The following is a 17,997-nucleotide window of genomic DNA, read 5'->3' as shown; positions in this document are numbered from 1 at the left end:
GTTAGTAGACCGGTTACGCATTTTTCGCGCCGTACTCCAAAGCGTATTCATAGACGCTTCGCGCGACAATCCGTCTACAAACTGCCGCCAGTAACCCCGTTTTTTGGCCTTGATGAGGCTCTTGAGTTCGCGTTCAAGAGATGTGTATGCGTCGAAATGCTCGCGTGTTCCGCGTTTCCGAAAAAGTTTAAACGCGTCGGACTTTTTACGGTAAACCTCCGTGCATTGTTGATCCCACCAGAGCGATGGTGTTTTCTTACGAATAGACGATCGCGGCACCGGCCGTGTTTGAGCTTGAAGTGCGCTGTCGACGATGAGATTAGAGAGGAAATGATATTCCTCCAACGGCGGTAGCTCTTCCACTGACGATACTGTATCGTCTATCGCGGATTGGAACTTAGTCCAATCGATGTTACGGGTTAGATCATACGCGACGTTAACGGATTCTGACGAGTTGAACCCACTGGCAATCGAAATTTTGATCGGCAGATGATCACTACCGTGCGGATCCTGGATTACATGCCAAGTGCAATCCAACGATAGTGAATTGGAGCAAAAGGTGAGGTCTAATCTGCTACCATTCGAGGATGGGCCAGCCAAACGTGTTACTTCTCCATTGTTAAGTATTGTCATGTTGAAGTTGTCGCAGAGATCATAAATCAAAGTAGAACGGTTATCATCGTACAGCTCCCCCCAGCCTGTACCGTGGGAGTTAAAATCTCCCATGATCAACCATGGAGCGGGAAGTACCGTACATATGTCGAAAAGTTGTTTGCGATTAACAGAGACTCTAGGAGCAATATATACAGAAGCAATACAAAGGCTCTTACCTTTAATGGTAGCCTGACATGCGACAACTTCAATACAGGGGAATTCGGGAAGATTCACTCTATAGAAGGAATGGCACTTTTTGATCCCCAAAAGTACCCCTCCTCCACGTGAATCCTCACGATCCAATCGAATAATGTTAAAATCAAAAAAAGGGAGATCAATTTCTGAAGAGAGCCATGTTTCACAGAGGGCAAATGCATCGCAATTATTGTTATGGACTAAATACTTGAACGAATCTAATTTCGGAATAAGACTTCGACAATTCCACTGTAGAACAGTGATCAAATCCCCGACCTCGTTTGGAAAATTATCCATCGAAGGAGATGATAGCTGCAAGAAGGGGCCATTTTGAAGTCAATTGCTTCAAGAAGGATTTCACAGTCGGAAGCAATGTGAGGACAATGCTTTTCAGAGGATCAGAAATGTTGAGGTATTTGAGAATACCGTCCACAATGTCATCAAATGAGAACAGCCCAGATGAAGAAGGAGTTTCTGTTCTTAAAATTGGGGCATCAGGGGTTTTGGATGTCCCCGGAAGAGGTGGAAAATCCTGGGTATAATCAGTTCTGCGGAATCCAGGAGGAGTAGAAGTCTCCTTTTTTCCACCACTCCTTGATTTGGGCAAGCTGATTTGGGGTTCTTGATCTGCAACTTTCCGCGAACGGATGCGTTTTCGTTTCCGGGCAGAACCTTCCGGAAAACTGAAAGAAACTCCCTCCTCAGCCAAGTCAGAGCCAGACTCGTCATCTGACAAAAGAGCGAAGGGATTTGTTTCGTTGGTCGATGGCTTGGCTGTCTTAAGCATTTCTGCAAAAGACCGCCTGGAACGTTCCTTAAGGGAGCGTTTCATTTTGTCCCCGAGCTGTTTGTACGCCGGGCACGACGAGAGAGCATGAGGAGGAGTTCCGTTGTAGTACACGCATTTTGGTGCAGTAGCTGCGCAGGCGCCATCCTCATGCTTCTCCCCGCATGTGGAGCAGCGTGCCTTGTTGCCGCAGTGGGAGGCCGTATGTCCCAACCGCTTACAATTCTGGCAGTTCATGACCCGAGGTACAAACAACCGCACAGGAAGACGAAGTTTTCCCAGCTCGATGTATTGAGGAAGGGCAGATCCAGAAAAGGTCACCCGAAACGAGTCTGTGGGGGTAAAACTCTTTTTACCCTCGCTGAGCGATACTGACTTCATTCTATGAACGGCCAGTATCTTTACCGGAGGAAGCAAGGGGTTCTTGAATCGGCCAACCGCTTGCTTCTCCAGTATCTCGGGGTTCAGACTCGCCTCAGTGACCACGCCTTCGATCTCCACATCAGAGGCTGGAATGTACACCCTATATTCCAGTGTGAAAAACTGGGAAACAGCAATTTCATTGGCCTGTTTCAGGTTAGCGACGGTCACACGAAGTTTGTTGTGCCTAACCTTCGTTATTTCGGTCACGGCAGAGAATCGCTTTGTCAGATCATCAGATATCTGAACAACATTCAAGGGTTTGTTTTTGGGCTGAAAATAGACAACCCATGGGCCAGTCGAGTCATTCGGGTAGGCCCGCAATCTGGAGCTTTTCTCAGCCTGCCCATTGTCAGACTGAGACGACGAACCATGGATGACATCATCATTTTTCTTAGATGAATGGTCATCCATGTCGTCTTCTGACAAAACATCCATTTTGTTCAACTAGTGGGAGCGCAAAGACACAATACACAGAAAACACTACAAACACAGAAATACAAAATGAAAATTTAACTAATGGGGGAGGAAAAGAAACAAGAAAAAAAACAAAAACTTATCTGATAATTCTATACTACTACCACCGAGCGTTATATGTGTAGGCGTTTACACAGATGGCTGGAAGAGACGCGCTGCGTGGATGACCTTCGTTGTGGTGCACTTGATCGAGGCTCGGTACTCAGCGGGTGCTCACACTCGATGATGATGATACGTAAGCGGGTATGCGTGAGCGCGTATGCGTGACCACGCAACGATGATGCCCAAATTGGTTTGCGAATTACCAATAGCACGGATTAATCGTTCCGAAAATGACACTTTCTACTACAAAAAAACTCACTTTTCGATCAATTTACCGGGAACTATGCCAGGAGTCACTTAGTGAGAAAAAAACTGATAATTTATATCAAGCGAATACCGAGAAAACTTCCAAAACAACGGAGCGCGAAACAAGTCGACCGTACTTCTTGCTAGGACGCCAAATGGAATGCACTTCCACAGTTATTAATTGAGAGCTTTCGATGCCTGTACCATTTTTGCATTGGTATAATTGTGTGGCAAGTCCAATCATACTTCTATGCCCAGGGAAGTCGAGAAATTTTCCAACCCGAAAAATTCCTAGACCGGACCGGGAATCGAACCCAGCCACCTCCAGCATGGTCTTGCTTTGTAGCTGCGCCTTTACCGACTGAGCTAAGGGAGGCCCCACTTTTTGGCACATACTCACAGTTTATCTAATCTACAGGTAACTCAACTAACTGCATTAATACCTTTATTCACGATGCCAAGGAATAATTTAGCTATAAATCTCCATTGAAGTATGCGAAGCGTTATTTTTTATGGATCTTTAAATAATTCTAAATTCTGGAATTTATACGTTACCTGTGCCCCAGATCATGAACATTTTTGTTGGTCTGAATTTCCTTCCACCTTTTGTCAAGAGTTCCCTTTGAATCATCCAAAATTTACATCATACCTCATTTCCGAATTCTCCTCCAATAATCTTGAGAATCTCAATCCTTTTTCAATAACATTTTTAGGCGTTCTCTGCAGGCCACTTTTAGATCGCATTTTCTCTAATGATCTCTTAGAAATCACTTTACAAATCCATAATTCCCTTAAACTGGTTAGAATTACCAAAATTTTGCATAATTGTGTCTCCATTTTTCTCTATAAAATTCTGTTGGAATATTCTTTATTATTTTCTTGCTAAGCCCTTCAGAATTACGTTGACACTCTTTTCATACTTATGCGTTGATTCGCTTTATAACTGCATTGGTGGTTAGGTCAGAATTATCTTGGAATTCTCTTCAGTATTTCCTAAGTACTCTATCAAAATGCCCTTGAAACTTTCCCAGAAATTGCTTAATGCTCTTCTCTCTGAATTTCTTAAAATCTCCATGGAATCATTCGTCAGAATTCCATTGAAATTCCTTACGGATTCTCTTCAGCATACCAATTGAATTATTCTCAAATTTCCTTGCAAATGCTCGCAGCAATTCTTTGAATTTATCATCGTGAGCCAAGAGGCAAGACAGCTTTTCATCTTGAGTAATGTTTGAGTTAACTTGTGTTGCTCAATATGGAATGCACGATAACACTCAAACAAAGACATTCAACGGTGATACATATTTCTAAATTGCTGCTTCCCATTATCCGACGGTGGTTTAAACCGGATCACCATCCTTCAATCCCATGACCTTCCTACTTCTTCGTGCCAATTATTCGTAGGGCTTTTTCATCCAAAACTAGTGCAGTTATCGGTGGACGTTGATCATAGCATTTGCACATTCAATATATGAGTCATTCTAACCGTTTTCTGTGATGTTTGATGAAGTACATTTGCTTGAATTGGTCGCAGTTTAAAACTTCGTGAACCATCAAAGTCATGTCTACGGCTTTGTGGTTTTAGCAAAATAAAGGGGTAGGCTACTCGGCACACAAACCTTGGGTCAACTTTTTTCTAAGTGTGCTACAAGTGTGCCACATGTGTTCCGATTGTGCTGGAAGTGCCGGTCGTAGAGCAAGCTGCGATTTTTTGATATATTTGGCAACCCGATATTTCTGACAGCTTGAATGTTTTGGTTTGCACTTACAAGCATATCACCGGTCTAGCGACAACCAAGGAGTAACATGGTCCGAGAGCAGGATACATCACAGACAAAAATGCTCATGGGGACTGATGGAACGTGATTCTACTTCTATCTGTTCGGTTGTAGACAGGGTTGTGTGACAATCAACTAGCTCAGGGCTACTGTTTCCGGGTCGGCTGCCACAGGGAGGAGTCACAACTGATTCAATCGGACAACAAAGAAGACCAACAACAGGGAGAACAATGACGTTCATTATAAGAATAAAGTGGCACACGAACACATAGAAATAGCTTAGGGGAAATGGATGTAATATCGGCCTAAATGCCTCTAATTTGGGTCCATACATAAATACAGCAATCGACTAAATTTTCAATAGCAACCAAAAACATCTATTAACACCGTCCCGATGACGCGTGTATCTAGATAGAATTGATCAATAGCAGATTTTTAGCGATGGGCCCAATGTTAGATCCTCAGGCCAACATTAGAGCCATTTCCCTTATATCTAAACGCATATCTTCATATATATTCTAGATCTTAAAATTGACTGTCCTACTTGCCACTGTCTAAGAAATGAACTGCGTCTGTGCGACCTGAGGCTCTCTTCCAGTTTACAACTAATGGAACATAATTTGCACGAGTATTGTTTTTAAATATTACAATACAACTAAACTCCATTGTAATGGAAATTCCCCAGCAAAAATATTCAGATTCAAACAAGAAAATTCTTTAAATCAACAGCAAACTAATTTACAGTGTAAACATTTCATCCTCATCATTTCCATTACTCGGTGAAATCTAGCCAGGCGGACTCAACTAACCCTTTCCCAATTTCAGCAGCTACTCGTCCCCGGTTTGGCCGCAACGGATTTGAATCACTTGTACTTGTTGAAAGAGGCTGCTGATTTGAGTTGTTTTATCCTGCGGGCCTATACCTAACAAGTTTACAGTCCGTTCTGGGATCCGGCGAAGGCCAGCTTTGGTAAACATCCCCTTGTCGGAAAACAAAGACCATCATCTCTCGGTACAACTGCAAAGCCGACATTGAAGGTTCGGTGGAATGAGGGAAAATTCGCCGCCCTTTGTGATACCCCACTAGGGTGCCAATGAATGTGTGGGAAAAACAGTGACCACCGAATATCCAAAATCGACCATAAACAAAATGTGTACTGCCTCGAAAAAAAGACGCTGTGAAAAATTTGGACTTGATTTAGGGGTGGCGCAAAATCGTTAAAGCTTGAGTTTTTTTGTATATCAAAAAATTACATGAAATTTTAGTTTTCGAATTTAATTTTGATGCCAAATGACTTTAAAATGCATGAAGTTTCAAGATCTGAGGCTGTTATCTCGAAATCATTTCTTCTTATCAATAATGTATAAGTCATAGTTGAGGAGTTGAAGTCGATGTGTCGTAGTCGGAGTCGGAATCTAATGGAATTAATCAAGCTGAGGAGTTTCCCGATTTTTCGGTTTTTAAAAATCAAAAAATTCGACGATTTTGCGCCACCCGATTGGCCGAAATTTTACACAGGATCTTTTTTCGAGGTAAAACACATTTTGTAGTAGGTACAAGGTCAGTTTTGGAACTGCAAGGCGACGATTTTCATTGGCACTCTAATACCCATCTCCTTTGCCATTATCATCGATGGTATGGAAGGATGGAAAGTGAGTGAGCCCATCGTAGGAGGGAGGCGTTGGTCCGTAGTGAATGTTTTTTTTTTGTCGAGTTTCCAGGGCCTTCTTGGTTTTTCGACCTCGGCCCAGAGCCACAGTTTTTTACTGTCATGGTTTCGGTACAAGTACAAGCTTTTCAGATCGGCTGGACGGCTCGACGGTCGGTTGGTGGTGTGTTAGTAATGAAATGAAAATGTTCTGTTTGTCAATGCGAGCGACACACACACACATACCAAAACCCGGTCCAGAAGCTTGTTTTACTTTCGTGTTCCTTTTCTCCTCCCATCTTTTGCCAGACAGAGATTGTGCTAGAACATTTTCTTTTAAATGTAGATTTTGTTTGTGCTTCCCGCCTGCTGCCATTGGTATTGTTTTTTCTTGCAAAAAGGCGGAAAGTTTCACAAACAGCAGCCCAGTTGTGTTTGCTTTGGTGTCATGTATTTAACTTTGTACGTCCTTTGCAACGCAGTTTCTCCAAAATCAACACGAAACAACAATGGATCTTTCTTTCATCTAGACAAATCGACTTTGGGGAAATTTTCGAATAAAATCATTCCATCATCGCAATTTATTGACCTTCATTCTTTTTTGTTCCTAAAATAAATTACAAATTTCCCGCGCACCTTCTCGTCAATTCACTTGCTTGCACTCAGTTATAAAATAATTCCTTCGCACCGATTAAAAATCTCATCTACACCTGCTCATACCATTTGTTGCCGCATGCCTAAAAATTCAACGGAAATAAAATTCTCGCTCACTTATTGTTTCGTTGCTTATTTTGTCTGGTTAAAAAATCTATTCCCTTAACTAGTTCCTCTTATTATTTGTATTTCTTTTGAGCCGAATTTAAATCATCCGGCTGTTTTCTTGTTCTCTTGTTTCAGTATTAATCTATCTTATTTTCACGTTTGTTGTTTTGTTTGAGACATAACCTATATTTACAGCGACAGGTTGCTTGTGTGCCTGTCCGTTTTGTGATGTTTGCTTTTTATTTACATTATTATGTAGCTTTCGTTTGAATGATAAAATTTGAACTAAGTAAGTAATACTTTCTCGGAGTCATTGTACATAGCTAGTTCTTTAAAATAGTCCATGGAAAGGTGGTCGATGTGATATTTGTGTGTTTTGTGTAACAGAATTCAACAGGTTTAAAAGTTGGGAAGATTTCGTTTACCTTGGTAGTTTGCGTGGGTGTGCTTGTTCAAAGAAAAACTCGTTTAGACGCGATTGCGCTGCTGGATGGGAAGACAATTCATGGCTGGACTATGGTTCTCGAATGTTTTAAAAATACTAGAAACGCTGAATCCAGTTGGTTTCATAGACAAAGTGTTCGGCCGGCACTGATTAGTAACTGGGAACTTTTCTTGTCACGCGATTTTTAACTTAATGGTATACGGGTCAGTTTTCAAAGGTATGAAATTCGAGATTGGAAAATACTTACAACTGTCCGAATCAAGCAGATGGGTGTAGTGGTAAGTGTGATGCTTTTCACCCCAAAGAGCCTTTCAAGATAAATCGTTAGAATTCGCCAATGTTAGTCAGAAGAAACTTCCAGATCAAGTCTAGAAAAACCGGAATCAATTGCCAAGAGAACTTACAGAGGTCTGAAGAATCTTTGAAAGGAAATCAGAAGAAACTTCTGGAGGTACTTCGAAGAATCTCTTGAGGAAAATCAGAAGTAATCGGGGATATTTGGGGAAAAAAATCTGGAGAGTCGGATGACACTTCCTGGAGCAGTTGAATTTTGAACAAGTTGACTTCCAAAGAAGTCGGATGAAAATTTTTGGGAGTAATTCGTCCAGGATAAATCAAAATATTAAAATATTTTTTAATTCATTTAATAATTTAGGAAATTTAGTTGTACAGAAATTCATAACTGATTTTTTTTTCGACAGAAAAAAATCCATGTGGTACTTGTTATAATGAACAGAGATGAACTATAGCCTATGGCTAAAAATCTCTTAAATAAAGATTAAAAAAAAAATGTTATAATGAATTACATACTAAAAATTAGAATTCCAAAATCTCCACTATTTAAGAGAAAACAATTTTCTCTGCATTTTGATACTGCTACACAAACTGTTCATCGGAGATCTTGAGCATAAAAACATAAAGTTGATCCACATTTTGTATAAAATATTATATTATATTATATATAAATTGAATCCAAACTCCGCTCCCTCGCCAGTGAATAGTGGTTTTATACGCACCAACCCTAGTAATTCAACACATCATGCGAGCTATGTAAAGCTTCATGGTAACATGTGCATCAAAGAACCATAACATTAATATATTTAATACTCTCCAAACTGGAGATCATGCTGGAGCTATGATCTTGAAGTTCTACAGGCTCAATATAGTCTTGAACAATGTACTGAACATCTGTATGAGTCAATGAAGCTCAAAAGAGCACTTCATGGATTGTTATCAGTAAGATATTTAACACTCTCCAGACTTCTGGACCGAAGATCTCGAAGTTCTACAGTCTCAATAAAAGTTTTGAACAATGTACAAACCAATTTTATAAGTCCACGAAGCTCAAGAGAGCCTCTTGAAACATGCACATCATGGTATGGTATCAATAAGATATTTAATTCAAACCATTCTGAAATTCAGATCTTGAAGTTCTACATACCCTATGAAGTCTTGAACAATGTCCGGAAAAAGAAAACTGCTGCGTCCATGAAGTCCAAGAAAGCCTTTTGACAATATGCACATCATCGAATGGTATGAATACAATATTGAATGCTTTCCAAACCATTCTAGAGTGCAATTCTTGAAGTTCTGCAGACTTAATGAAGTCTTGAACAAAATTCTGCAAATCTTTTGCTTAAATATTTAGGCGTTTGGTGTCTTCGGTGAAGTTTTTGTGTTTTAAAAGTTCCTTCGTTCGGAAGTTTTAAGCAATATTGTAATGACAAGCTTCCACGGAAAGATGGATGAAAGTTGCGGGGAAAGTTCCAAGAAAAGTCAGATCAAAAGGCCGGGACTAGTCTTAAGACACTTTCAGATGAATACAGAAAAAAATATTCAAGATAAGTTGGAGGAAGTGAAAAAAAAACTTCAGAGAGTTGCCTGAAGAATTTTTCAAAGGAAATAAAACAAAAATTTCCGGAGGTAGCCAGAAGAAATTGAGTAAAGTTAGAACAAAAATCTGAGGAAGTCAAAGTTTCTGCCTATAATCGCATATCAGTCCCACGTGGATTTTCGTCAATTTTGAGATAGCAACGCTATCCACTATCAAGTGGCATCTACTTTCATATTATGTGATGAAACTACGAACTTTGATCATGACAAATGTGAAAACTACATTAAGTCATCCTGAAATTCAATCGTCTATAATTCAAGTAAAAGTTCTGCTTTTCGAATTACCATATTTTAAGTAGATGTAGCAAAACATGCAAGCTTCATTGCAACTGATTTTAACTTGAATATATTATCAATAAATTTACTATAATGTTTCGAATATTTACATGGCAATAGAACTTCCTAACTGCGATGGTAATTTTCTCGAAGCCTACTTTTTCCATATAGGACTGATTTGCGATTATAGGCAGTACACATCCTGTGTTATTAGGACGAAATGATATGTTCAAGTTGAAAAAAAGAAGAAACTTCCGGTGTGAATCAGAATATTAATATTTTTCTTTAAAAAATGATCCGAAAGACACCTACAAAAGGAGGCCATGCCTTATGGCTTTCATCACGACACGGATTGCTAGCTGGTCGTTGCTACACGGCGAATGAGAACGACCCAAATTTGAGTTTAGTTCACTCATAATCGCCAAAAGTGCAGGAACTCAGCGATGAGTAAATTTGTCTCATGGTTTCCTGTGGAAAACCTAAAAAATCTGCCGGAAAATGAGGAAATTGACGAAAATTTTATTCAGTCTCGGAATAGTACCAATAGACTGAGTGAATCCAATCTTCACTTTTCTAAAATTCGGGAACTTTTCCCTGGAAAATCCCTGAAAAAACCTGGGAAAACATTAGACAAATTTTACTCATCGCTGAGTTCCTGCACTTTAGGCGATTATGAGTGAACTAAACTCAAATTTGGGTCGTTCTCATTCGCCGTGTAAGTAATTTTGTGAGAGGTGTACTGCCCTTCCCGACATAATGGTCATGGGATGGACAGTTTGGTTTAGGTATCCTTCGCGACATTTTCGTGAACATTGTAAGGTAATGGTATTTGACCATCGATTCTAAAGTAACTAATTTTCGCCCAAAAATTTATGATGATCAAAGCAGTGTACTCGTAAATTGGCATGGACATTCGATATGTTTCAATGTGCACGATTGAGCCACTGCATAATATGTACGACGAAACCCTCAATAAATTTGATTCAATTCATTTCAGATCATCGAAGCGTCCCGAATGATGATTGCCATTCACTTCTAGGAACGAGGTCTAGCTAAGCCTCATCCAGAAGCCGTGCAGATATGAAACAATTTGCATGATAAAAGGCTTCCTAGAATCATATCCTTAAATCGAAAAACCAGGCATATAGCTTCGTAAGGTATCAATCAATTTACCATGTTTCAAAACTCACCGGACCGGTTTTTGCCAAATTGAAACTTAACCCTCCAGGGCTTCCGATCCTCACTTTAATCATGGTGAGAACGTACTCATCACCCGAACCGACCCTGCGGTCACTCATTCCGTAGAAGCACCTTTGTGTAACATATTTACTCAATGAACAAGTTCCTTTCCACTACGGGTCCAGGCGAGAAGACGACGACGACGATTGAACGTGTTTGCTCATCTGTACTCCCACGGGTGTCATTTGTTCAGTCAGTTGTCGTGTTCCGGCTTTCCGTTGCCGTTCCATCTGTTGGTTCACGTGTCCGGGATCGGACGTGAGGACGCGTTTTCCCAACCATCTGATGCAGGTAGGTCCAAATCCAATCCACGTTTACGTTATCCACATCCACATCGCCACAGAGTCACGCTTCCGTTTCCCAGTACATCTGTGTGTGTGTGTCCCGTTTTTCTTCGTCACCCTCGTCGTCTTCCTGACGGGTGGAAGCAATTATGGGTGGTTCATGCGATTCCCGACTGAATTGGAAGCTGCTGTGCAGCTAGCTACTGCACCACACGTCTCGTTTTCCAATCGACCGAAGCGAGGGAGACACAATATTGACAAAGTATGGCACTTTGGAGCGATTACGACGTCGTAAACGAACGGGACTGTAAACTAGCAGCAGTAAGGAAGTAGCAGAGTTTCCGTTCCTCCACCTCGGGGAAAATAAGTAAACAAGATGTAGCAGATGTGCTTAATTTTATATTGTGATCAATTTTTGTTCTCAATCGATTCCGTTGTGGAACGAAAGGAATTTTGTTCGAGTGCAATCACCTTGAACTTGAATTCTAAACTCAAAATCCCAAATCCATCCCATGAATTCTCTTCCACACGCACTCACGCCTTTCGCCCTTGTTATCACCCATCATCATTCGTGTGTTTGAATTACTGTTTTCATTCCTGCCTGCCTGCAAGGGACACTGATATGAATTGATATGACGTTGGTTTTTGGATTCCCTACATTCCTACATATTGACATGCTCTTTCTTTGTCCTGGCCTTTTTTTTTCTCCCCTATCTCGCTGTGTCTGTGTGTATTCGGTGTCAGTTTGTTCTGTTTGCGGTGCGATATATATATATTCACAGTTTGTTTATTTATTGAACTATTCCCTGTTTGGTTTTCTTTAACATGTTATTACTCTTGCGTCGAATTGCAGTGGTGGCCACAGCATTAGGGATCAAATGTGAGTTTCCATTGAAGATTTGTGGCTCTTTCTGTGAAAGCATAGCATGCTATATTGATGACAAAAACGACTGAAATTTGAGTTCAGTTAAATTCAAATTCTCAGAAACGCCATCAGGTCACTCATAGACTGAGTAGAATTGTTCTCTTTTGTCATTCGAGTAGATTGTTGAAGAAAATCGTAAAAAATTTTACTCAGTCTATGAGTGATCTGCATTTTTAAAGCCTCCTAAATAAAGCTAAATAATAATAATAATCTGCATTTTTGAGAATGTGTGTAAACTGATCGCAAATTTTAAAGTGTTATTCAACGACCGCGTAAAAACGATTTGTAATTATGTAAACTGAATGCTACTCGGGAAGCATGATTTGTTATATAAATTAGTGCCATTGTAGTTTAGTATCATTATCTCAACATTATCTCATTTCTAGATAGAGCTGGAATTAGGGCCTAACCTGTTTTTGTAAACAATTACTTCTCTTGATGATTTCTAGAAATTCAAGGCTTGCCCACGCAAACCAACATCCTCATCGGGTAGGGGAAGACTTCCCCTATCCGATGGTTAGGTTGGCCTGCGTGATCGTGCCTTGAACTCCTAGAAATCATCGGTAGAAGTCATTGTTTACTAAAGCTGTTACGCCCTAATTCCAACTCTATCTAGATCTGGTTGCAATCTCATACTGCACTGGCCCTTTGAAGTATATCAAGCTGAACATTGCATTAGGTCCTAAGTAACATTGATCGATTCTCTTCGTCGACTTTCTCTTTCGTTAATTATTTGAGCACATAACCTTTCTTGTTGTGTTTGTCGTATTAGATGCCAGATAAAAGCTTCTTTATCGATATGGGTGTGAAAATACTTGGGAATGTTTTTATATGGCCGTGGGGACACAAAGAGAGAGAGAGAGAGAGTCGACAAAGAGAATCTGTCAATGTTCAGATTGATTTACCACCAGCGTTGCCAGATATACCGATTTATATTTATTATTATTTTCAAACTTGGTACCGATATACAGATAAGGTTTCTCATAATACCGAATTTTCAGTTTTAATACCGATTTATACTGATTTTTAATTAATAACCAAAAGGATTACTGCCTGCCCGCACTGAATTGTCAGAGGACTATTGTGAGAGACTTTTATCTCTTTGAAAATTAAAATTTTTGAGTCTGCTCTAAAAAAATGTCATTTTCAAAAATGTGTAGTTCTTGATACTCTTTCGACTAATGCTTCCATTTTCTCGCCGTTTTTTGGTTTCCAAGCAGTCTAAAAACAGCTGATGGCTCATCCAGGTAATTTATGGAAATCGGGAAATACTTTTATTCAGTGGAAAAATAGGTCCATTAAAACGTTAATTTTTGAACTTCCTGAAATTTCTTTAATCTTCCCTTCGAAGTTTTCTCCAACTTTCCCTAGGAATTTCCATCCACCTTACCCTGTAAATTATTTTCCAATTCCTTCCGGAAAGCTATTTCGACTTCCCTTGGAAGCTTCTTCTGGCTTCGCTCGAAAGGTTCTTCCGTCTTCTCTCGTCAGTTTTCTCAACTTTGCCGGAACTTCAGGAATGCTTCCAGAGTTTTATTGCAATTCCATTCCAAGTTCTGAAACTTCAGAATAGTTTGGACTTTGATTAGGTTCCGATGAATTAAAGACAGTTTCATTATCTTCTGTTCAAATTCGAGAACCCGGGAAACTCAGGAAAACCCAGAGAGCTTCAATCAACTGAAATATTTTGGAAACTTCACAAATCCAAAGAACTCCAAAGAAATTTAATGGTTTTCAGGATAGTTCCATTTGTTTCCGGAGAATTGAGTTAAATGAAATCCGAGAAACTCAGGAAATTTCCGAAAACTGCATGAGGTCCATAAAATTTTTGGAAACGTGAGGGATGTTACATGAACATTAGAAAATTGTGAGAAAATTTTAAAGGAAGTTCTGTGTTTTTTATCGGCAGTTTCAATAACTAAAAAAAAATTAAAAATGTGGGGGTTCAGAGAACTTTAATGCTTATCCCAACTAACAATTTTCGCAATGTAAACGCTTTACTCATTTCATTTATACAGCCTCAAGCTGTATTCAAACGTTATACGATATGAGGAAACCTTTACTCAACCTCTATACAAGCAAATCTGGCGAACTTAGTCAGCTACTTATGGCTGTTGGAACGGTCGGGAGAAGCTCTTATTGCATATCCATTAACGCTTCTATACAGCTGTTATCCTGCTGTTTAGTTGTGTGTGAACTTGAAAGGCGCTTATTCAACCTTTTCCCGGTTATCCAATAATCACTACACAGCTTTCTCTTGAAGCCGGGTTAAATACTGTTTACGCTTTTTTATGAAGGAATTTATTGAGTTTATTTTGCTGTGAATCAAATTAATCGAAATTAGTTACAAATCATCACCAAATTATTTACCCTGCACCGGAACCTGGAATCGAACTCGAGACGACCTCATTGGCAAACCTTGACACTACCAACTGTGCTACGCCAGCACTTTGAACTTATGTAAACAAATCAACATTCCCTTCTACAGCAAAATCGCTGAGTAGAAACTTTATAATAGTGCACACGAATCACTTTTCTCGACTAGTTATAAAACAGCAGAGTAAAAGCTGTAAAACTGCACACGTCTAAAAATAAACCTAGTTGACTGTGACAATGCTTCCGAAGTTGCTCTAACACAGTTTATAAGCTGAGTACATGTTGTTTAGTTGCTGAAAAAGCACTTTTGATGTTTATGTTATTCAGCAAGAGTGGTTGGTTGTTTAGAAGCCATCAAATGAGTAATATATTCACTTTGTTAGCTTTGTTTTGCAGCTACAAGTTGAAAGTTGATTAGTGAGTGTATAGAAGTGACATTAGCGTTTATTGGCTGATGTTATTCAGTGCGACTGACAAATTGAATAATGGTTGTGAGAAAGTTGAGTAAACGCCCTCCAAAACTATTTTGCTAGCTTTTGCTTGTAGTTGTATCTGCAGCTTCTTTTCAGCTACTTTACAGCACAACGCTGGAAAAGTTGGCTTACAAAGCTGAAAATGTTAGTTGAGATGTTCATTAATTAAAAAAAATTCAGGGAGAAGATAAGAGATTTTCCGGTAGTTTCATAATAATCAGGAAAGTCTCTAGTACTTCAAGGATGATCAGAGAACTTCAAACTGCCCCATTAGCTTAATAAACAAACTTTCAAGGAGTTCCGAGGAACTATGGGATATTCCAGAGAGCAATTCAGGAATGTTCCGAAAACTTCAGAGACATTTTGGGGTTTCAGGGATGTTTGCAAGAAAAATTGCTGGATCAATAGAGCATGTGAGGAACTTCAGGGAATATTGTGCTAACATCTCCCAGAAATATATTTCTTCCAGATATTTCCCCAGATATTTCTTGAAGTATCTTTCGACTGTTTCGTAAGCCCTCTGGCGTCCGACTTTTTCCAGAAATTGCTTCTAATCTACCTTAGGAAGTTTCTCCCAGTGTCTCCTGGAACTTTCTTCCGTCTTCTCCAGGAAGTTCAATTAAAGTTCTACCGGATGTACATATCTATCGAGTTCTTCCAGAAGTTTCTTTCGTCTTCCTCTGGAAGTTTCTCCATAAGTCAGTCTCCGTGGGATTTTTCCCGACTTATTGGAAGGTTTTCCGAGTTTCTCCTGAATTCCCCTAGAAATGGCTACTACGGAATTGGCTTCCGATTTCCAAACTTTTCTTGGATTTTTCCGAAAGTTTCTAAAAAATTTTGCCAGAAGTTTTTCATCGGATATTTTTCCGACATTTCTTAGAACTTCCTTCAAGCTTCCTCCACAAGATCTTCTTTATTCTTCCTCTGGAAGTTTTGTCGGTACCATTAAGAGACAAATTCAAATATTTCCAAGAAATTTCTGCCGACCTTCATGGAAAGTACCTACATCTTTCGATTTTAGTCCAAAAGTTTGAAAAAAAAAAATTAATTAAAATATTATTATTATTATTATTTATCTTTATTAGGGAGGCTTTCAGCCTTGGGCTGGTTCGCCTCCAATTAATTAAAATAGTGAATACCGATAAATACCGATTTTTTTTATCATTTGATACCGATAACTATGAAAACAATCTGGTAACGCTGCACTGCGACCAGTGTTTTGATATATTGTGTATATGTGAATTACACGCTATTTCAAAACTACCCAAATTTGGGTAGAATCCACCCAGATCGGTCAAAACTGAATCTACCCAAAAATGGGTAAACTATGTTCAGAGTGACAAGTTGACAAATGAACAAAGTCGAACGGATTCATGTTGATGTTGTCCATTTGTCAACTTGTCACTCCCAACATAGTCTACCCATTTTTGGGTAGGTTCAGTTTTGACCGATCTGGGTGTATTCTACCCAAAATTTGGGTGGTTTTGAAATAGCGTGTACTATGGGAAAAGCAGGGATACCAGATTTGAAGGCATGACTACTAGACTGATGCAAATTTTGAAATTTTCACTCCACAGTGCTCAAACGGTTCCAAATCGGGTCCTGATAAGTCTCCCAATATTTGAACTCCTTTGATAAGAAACTGACTTGGCACAAACCATTTGAAGTTTATATCGAAATTACTATAGGCAATCCAAACTTTTTGTTCGTTGTCTTCTTACCTTTTTCCATATTCCACTGTTCAAAAATTCAAAAGCTAAACTTATGGAAAATTTGCTCAGCTACAACTTAGCAGAATATAGTTGTTGAGCCAAACGTCAAATAAAATAGTTATTAATTGTTTAAGAGATTGATAATCTTATGGCATGATCAAGCAGCTGTTTTGTGAGCAACACTGTATCTTGCAATGTGACATAGTAGCCATGATTTTTGTGCTGTATTATAAGCGCCAATGTTGCCTGCTGAACAGTTGATTGAGCATAATTATAAGACATTAGTGACTTGAATTATTGATAACTTTTGATGCTTACATTATATTGAAAAGTGGGTTTGGACAAAGTTGTAGCTGAGAAAATTTTCTACGAGCTCAGTTATCATTTACTAAGCAGAGCGTTATGGTAAATTATTAGATAGATATGAACAAAACATTTGGTTTTCCCATAGTAATTTCCATATAAACTTCAAATGGTTTGTGCCAAGTCAGTTTCTTATCGAATGAGTTCAAATTTTGAAAGGCTAGTCAGAACCCGATTTTAAATCGTATGAGCACTGTGGAGCAACAATTTCATTATTCGCATCTGTCTAATGACTATATTTAAATTTCTATGAAGACATTTGGTTTCCCAAGACATTTAGAAGACATTTCATATTTTATGAAGTACTCCAGTTGAAAAGTTGATGATCACAGTCAAGCAGACCAGTTTTGGTGAGATAATTCAATTTTTATCTATAAATTAGAAATTTGATTAACATTGAAGGCATTACGTGAGATCCTTCAATTATACTATATTATAAAAACCATTCATGACATCACATGTGATTGATAAATTTACTTTTACATAACTCGGAGCGTTTGGTGCGGTATTTCCGCGCATCCTTCCACCCCTGTAGATTAACAAATTGCATCACTGTTTAAACATATTTATTTAAACTCGAACCATTTCACAGTATCATCTTTGCGGCAAATGCAACACAGTAGGCCTAGAATAGAATCTCGGAAACCAATTGAACTGTCAAATAGCGGAACCAATCGAGCAAATCGCGACCAACAACAGAAAAGAGCACATCAGCTATTGCGAACAAAACTTCCGGAACCCGTTTTCTCGTGACTTGAGGCACGCCTACGCAAACTAATACCATCTTTGGGCTGGGGAAAGTTTCCCCTATCCGATGATGCCGGTAATTTGCGTTCGATTCGCGAGGAAAGAATAATCAACGTTTTGTTTATAAAACTTGATAGTACGTTTTCAATTGTTGGTCTACAATATATTGAATTGGTTCCGCTTTTTGATCGATC

Source organism: Ochlerotatus camptorhynchus, unplaced genomic scaffold, assembly GCF_037179485.1.
Source record: "Ochlerotatus camptorhynchus isolate MF236.1 unplaced genomic scaffold, CSIRO-AGI_Acam_v1.1 ptg000055l, whole genome shotgun sequence".
NCBI classification, from domain to species: domain Eukaryota; kingdom Metazoa; phylum Arthropoda; class Insecta; order Diptera; family Culicidae; genus Ochlerotatus; species Ochlerotatus camptorhynchus.
The sequence above is the reverse complement of the archived record's forward strand: the minus strand, read 5'-3'. Positions refer to the sequence as shown.